Source organism: Olea europaea, chromosome 21 (genome assembly GCF_002742605.1).
Source record: "Olea europaea var. sylvestris chromosome 21, O_europaea_v1, whole genome shotgun sequence".
NCBI classification, from domain to species: Eukaryota; Viridiplantae; Streptophyta; class Magnoliopsida; order Lamiales; family Oleaceae; genus Olea; species Olea europaea.
Window position 1 is genome coordinate 9396144 of NC_036257.1, and position 6352 is coordinate 9402495.

Consider the following 6352-nt stretch of genomic DNA (forward strand, 5'->3'; position numbering starts at 1 on the left):
TTAAAATTTTTTAATAAAAATTTTCTTCCTTTCCTTTTTTTTTTTTTTTTTTGCATTTTCACCCTTATTTTCGCATTACATTACAAAATCATCATTTTCTCAATTAAAAATTGTAAAATAATAAATATACCATCTTATTTAAGTAAAATAAAAAATAAAGAACAAATTGCAACTATCCTCCCATATTTTCTAAAAAGTACAAATAAATTTCAAATAAATAATTGAATTTGAATTTTATTTGTACTTTGTTGAAAATTTTGGAAGTATACGTGCAATTTGTTCTTTGTTTTTATTTTTGTTTTATTTAAATATAAGGGTATATTCGTCATTTTACTAACTTTAATTGAAAAATGAATGAAAAAGATGGTTTTCGTAATGAAATGTGAAAGGATGAAAATGCTAAAAAATGAAAAATATGAACGTTTCGCATAATAATATTGAAAGATAGAGACATTTTGTGTTAATTATTATTTTAATAATTTATTTGCACTTATTTGCAGTTTGTTAAAAAGTTTGGGGTTATAATAACAATTTGTTCTTTTCTTTTTTTACTTAAATAAGAAGGTATATTTGTCATTTTACATTTTTTTATTGAAAAAATGAATGAAAATAACATTTTCTGCAATAAAATGTGAAAATAACAAAAAAAAAGAAAGGCAATGACGTTTTGCACAATGATATTAAAACGTAAAGATGATTTGTGCTAATTATCTTTGTTCCAATTTAATTGGTAATAAAAATTTACACAAAAAGTAGTATCATTTTATATCTTTCAATATACAGAGTAGAGGCATATTATTTTAACTGTTCTACAAACATAATTTAACTTTCGTAAAAAAGTTTCTATTTCTAGATTAAAAAGGTTAAACCATTTTTCTTAACCTTTTAAAATTGAAATTTAGAACTCAATGCACTACCATCCAGTGGTGGATTCTCTCTAATTCTTTGGTGTAATTATTAATTAGATTGTAAACTAATTTAATTTTTATCTTTCAATTTGGAACCAGTGATTGATTAATTATGCCATAAATGTCTGCCAGATTGACTGATAAAATAAAATAAAAATTCTTAAAATAATAATTTAAAGACACGTTATTATCAAAGTCTGAAAATTGGAAAGGGAAAGTAGTGCCTTTTCCCTATATCCATGTTTCACATTTGCTAATTCTCTGTCGTGTATCCAAAGTGGACGTCGTTTTCCCTAATCAATGTTTAACACTTGCAAATTCCCTGTCGTGTAGCCAAAATAGATAAAGTGCAGGAATAATATAATAATTAAGAAAGAAAAAATAGGAAACTAACAAATGTGGAGGAAAAAAAGGAAAAAAACACTATGAGGTGTGTATAATACACCGAGTCCTTAAAATAGATTTGTCATTTTCATCGTAAGTGCTTGAAGTTTTCTTGACCATTTACCTTATAGAATAAAACGATGAAATCAATAGAAACTGAGCATTAAAAAGGGACTATTTTGTACTAGAAAAGAAGAGTTTTTTTCCACTTGTGTGAAATGAGGAATATTTTCCACTTATGTGAAATGAGGAATATCAACCTTTATCATAAGCTCCATGAATGGCGAGTTAATCTCACAAACTAACTAGCCAGTGACAGCCTATTAAATCAGTGTATTAACTAATGGAGTTGGGTCTGGGCGTTGGGTAGATCGATCCAAGTACATCTATCCAAATCAAACATTATATTTTGGGTATTTTATATATGAAAACATTTGAGTTATCTAATTACTGTAATCAAACCAGAACTATGCTACATATAACATTTTTTTAAAAATTGTGAACTGGCTACTGCTTTCCCTTTCCAATTTTCAAACTTTGATAATAACGTGTCTTCAAATTATTATTTTAAGAGCTTTTATGTTACTTTATCGGGTAATTAGAATAAAACGTCCTTACTTTCAATGTCATTATGCAAAACGTCCTTACTTTTCATTTTATTTTTACTTTTTTGCATTTTTATTCTTATCTTCACCTTTTATTGCAAAAATCATACTTTTCATCAAATTTTTCTCGTGTAAAATGACAAATATATCATCTATTTGAATAAAAAAAAGTTAAAAAGTAAATTACAATCATACTCCCAAACTTTTTTAAAAAGTCCAAACAAATTATTAAAAGAGTAATTAGCACAAAACGTCCATACTTTTCATCATTATTGTGCAAAACGTTCATACCTTTCATTTTTTGACACTTTCACCCTTATTTTTATATTTTATGGCAAAAATCATTATTTTCATCCATTTTCTTAATTAAAAACTATAAAATGACAAATATTCCCTCCTCTTTAAATAAACAAAAATAAATAAAAGAGAAATAAAGAACAGATTGCAACTTGCTCCTCAAAATTTAAAAAAAAAAAATTTAAATAAATAATTAGAAAATAAATATTACTTTATTTTCTAATTATTTATTTGAAATTTATTTGTACTTTTTTTGAAAATTTTGAAAATATAGTTGCAATTTGTTCTTTATTTATTTATTTTATTTAAAGAAGAGTGTATATTTGTCATTTAATAACTTTTAATTGAGAAAATGGATGAAAATAACGATTTTCGTAATGAAATATGAAATAAGGGTGAAAATTTCAAAAAATGAAAGATAGGGACATTTTGCACAATATTAAGGAAAGGTATGGACATTTTTGTGCTAATTACCTTTTTAATAATTTATTTGGACTCATTTGCACTTTTTTAAAAAAAGTTTGAGAATATGATTTCAATTTATTCTTTAACTTTTCTTTTCTTTTTTATTGCTAGTTGTCTTATGATATTATATGTAGGACGTGTACGTCTAGACTTCAATTATACATGTTTCTTTGTGCCCTTTCTATCACGGATTGATTGTCACAATGTACAAAGATTTTTGTCCCATGCTTGAGCCATCTCGAAATATTCTCTAAGAAGTTGCATAACCACTCAACTTCTTCACCATATTTTTCTAGGGCTATAAATTTAGACTTATAGTGGATCTAACTATCTTTTTATAGGATTTCCACTAGATGGTTTCACTTTCCATTGTGAACACACATTCATTTGTAAACTCTAAGTCTTTTATATAAGATATCAAGTTAACATCACTATATCCTTCAATAATTGTTGGATATATAGTACAGCGAAGTCCATAACTATATCTTAAGTACCATAGCACTCTTACTATTCATGTTTAGTGGTAAGCTCGTGGATTGTTCTTGTATCTACTCAGTTTATTACTATGTAAGTTATGTCTATTTACAATTCAGTAGGTACAATATACTTTCAATAATTCTAAATTACTTGAGAGAAACTCTTATCTCTATTTTTTGATAGACACTAACTTGTATTTATCAGTGCTCTAGCCATAACGAATCTTCCTTATTGATTTTTTCAAGAATATTGTTCTCTCAATGACTTTTTAACTAACTCTCTGTTTAATCGATTGGTTAATGGATCCGCAATATTATCTTTTGACCTCACATAATAAATGGTGATAACTCCAAAAGAGGGTAGTTGTCTTATGATATTATATGTAGGACGTGTACGTCTAGACTTCAATTATACATGTTTCTTTGTGCCCTTTCTATCACGGATTGATTGTCACAATGTACAAAGATTTTTGTCCCATGCTTGAGCCATCTCGAAATATTCTCTAAGAAGTTGCATAACCACTCAACTTCTTCACCATATTTTTCTAGGGCTATAAATTTAGACTTATAGTGGATCTAACTATCTTTTTATAGGATTTCCACTATATGGTTTCACTTTCCATTGTGAACACACATTCATTTGTAAACTCTGAGTCTTTTATATAAGATATCAAGTTAACTTCACTATATCCTTCAATAATTGTCGAATATCTAGCATAGTGAAGTCCATAACTATAATTATATCTTAAGTACCCTTGCACTTTTAATATTAATTATGAGTGGTCAGCTCATGGATTGCTCTTGCACCTACTCAATTTATTACTATGTAAGTTATGTCTTTGTACAATTCAGTAGGTACATTATACTTTGAATAATTCTAGAATACTTTAGAGAAACTCTTACCTCTATTTTTTGAAAGATGCTAACTTGTATTTATCAGCGTTCTAGCCATAGTGAATCATCCTTATTAATTTTTTTCAAGAATGTTGTTCATATAATGTGACTGACTTAGTATAAGTCCATCTAATGCTATCACAATTTTAACTAGAAGTATTACATCAGCTAAATTCATATCTTTCATCTGAATTTAAATGTCTTCAATAGATTAATCGTTTTATTGTTGCTACCAACAATAAGCATTTCATCAACTTAAAGATATAAGATAACATAGTCATTCTTGATGTCTTTGACATAAATGTAGTTATCACACTCGTTGATTTTAAATTTATATTCCATCATGATATTATCAAACTTTTTATGCAATTGTTTTGATGTTTGATTCAAACCATACAATGAATTCACCAATTTATAGACTTTATATTCCTACTGGTGAATAAAAAATTCTCAAGTTGTTCTATGTAAGTTTTTCTATAAATCTCCATTCAGAAAAATAGATTAACATCAATTTGATACGCTTTAATATTTTATAGAGCTGCAAGTTTTAGATTCATCCAAATAGACGTCATTCTCATGACTACAGAATATGTATCAAAGTAATCAATGTATTCCTATTGACTCTAACAATTTATCAAAAGTGTAGCCTTATATTTCTCGATAATTATATCTGCTTTCACTTTTTCCTCTTGGAAATCATTAACTTACTGGTTTGCATCTCGGATGAAGATCCACTAGTTCCATGTATGATTTTGTAAAATGGAATTTGTTTCACTTTTAATGTCCTCATTCCAATTAGATCCTTCTGAAGAGTCTGCAGTTTCTTGGAAATTTTTTATGTTCACTTTTCTACATATAAAGTCAGAAAATAGGACCAAAACTTTTTTTTGTCCTTGCCATTTTGCTACGTATTCGTTCAACCTCAATTTCCTTTTCTAGTCCTTGGTCTTGATTATTTTCAACCATAATATCATGTGTTGGTTGAGATGAGCTTTCTTTATCTTTAGATCTATACGGAAATACATATTTAAAGAACTATGCATAAGAAACCAATAACAACTATTATTATTTGCATACCAACAAAGAGCAATCCATGATTTTTGAGTAATTTTCTATCAACACAATTTTTCCCACATGTTCTGTGGTAACCTATAACTTCTTGAGATTAAATTCATCATTTCTTTTAAAATACACTTCTTCTTTTTTCATTCAATAACATTTTTTTTTGGTTAAATAAGGTGATGTTGTTATGTTGTATTCCCATGCTGTTCATACAATTCAGCGTATTATATTTCATATTCACCACCTAGATCACTTATTAACATATTCTTAATTTTTTATTTAATTGATTTTCAACTTCATTCTTATAGAAAATATTTTTTTAATACTTTCATCCTTACTTTTAAACAGATAAATATAGCAATATTATGTGATATCATCGAATAAAAGTAATGACGTACTTGTTGCTACCCCTTATTTGTACTTATTTAGAATCACATACGTCACTATAATTAAATCAAATGGTTCTGTATTTCTTTTAATAGATTGAAATGATGATCTTATCAATTTTGGCTCAATACGGCCTCGTATTTATATTTAAAATCAATATGAAACGCAGTATGCAATTCAAGTTAATTAATCTATCGTAAAAATAGAATTAACTTATCTTAATCCATCATACAACAAAATAAAAAAACTTAAGAAAGTAAGTGGATGAATTAATTTTATCCATTATTGAGTTATAATTATAGCATTGGGCTTAAACAACCCATCAGGTACATAATCAATACCAACAGACATTCACTCTTAGACAATATGACATTTTATTACTCAAAGATGATACGAAATCTTGGTTATCCAGAAATGACCTGGACCCTATGCTTTTGTGGATTTCGCACATATAATACAATGCAAAGAATTAGCATTTTTCCCACAAGTCATCTTTAGAACCATCTTACCTTTATCTTTGATCTCAAATGTTACTGAGTTTTCCAAAACCCTATTCTTAGGTACTTCAAATAAAGTGAACAATTATTTATTAGAAGAAACATGTCGCGTAGCACCGATGTCAATCTATAAATATTTTGGTTTATATCTACCAAATTCACTTTAGATATTACAATAGCAGAACTTATTTCAGACATATCTTGTACCATGCAGTGCATCATATATTTTTTTTGTTGGAACTCTATACTCTAAAGATTTATGGTCTACTTTATTGTCGTTGTAGTACTTTCCTTGAAATTTCATCTTGAAAACTCCACCGTTCAGTCCCATCTTGGATCCTTTGCCACCAAACGACCTCAATTTGTTCTTGTAAGTT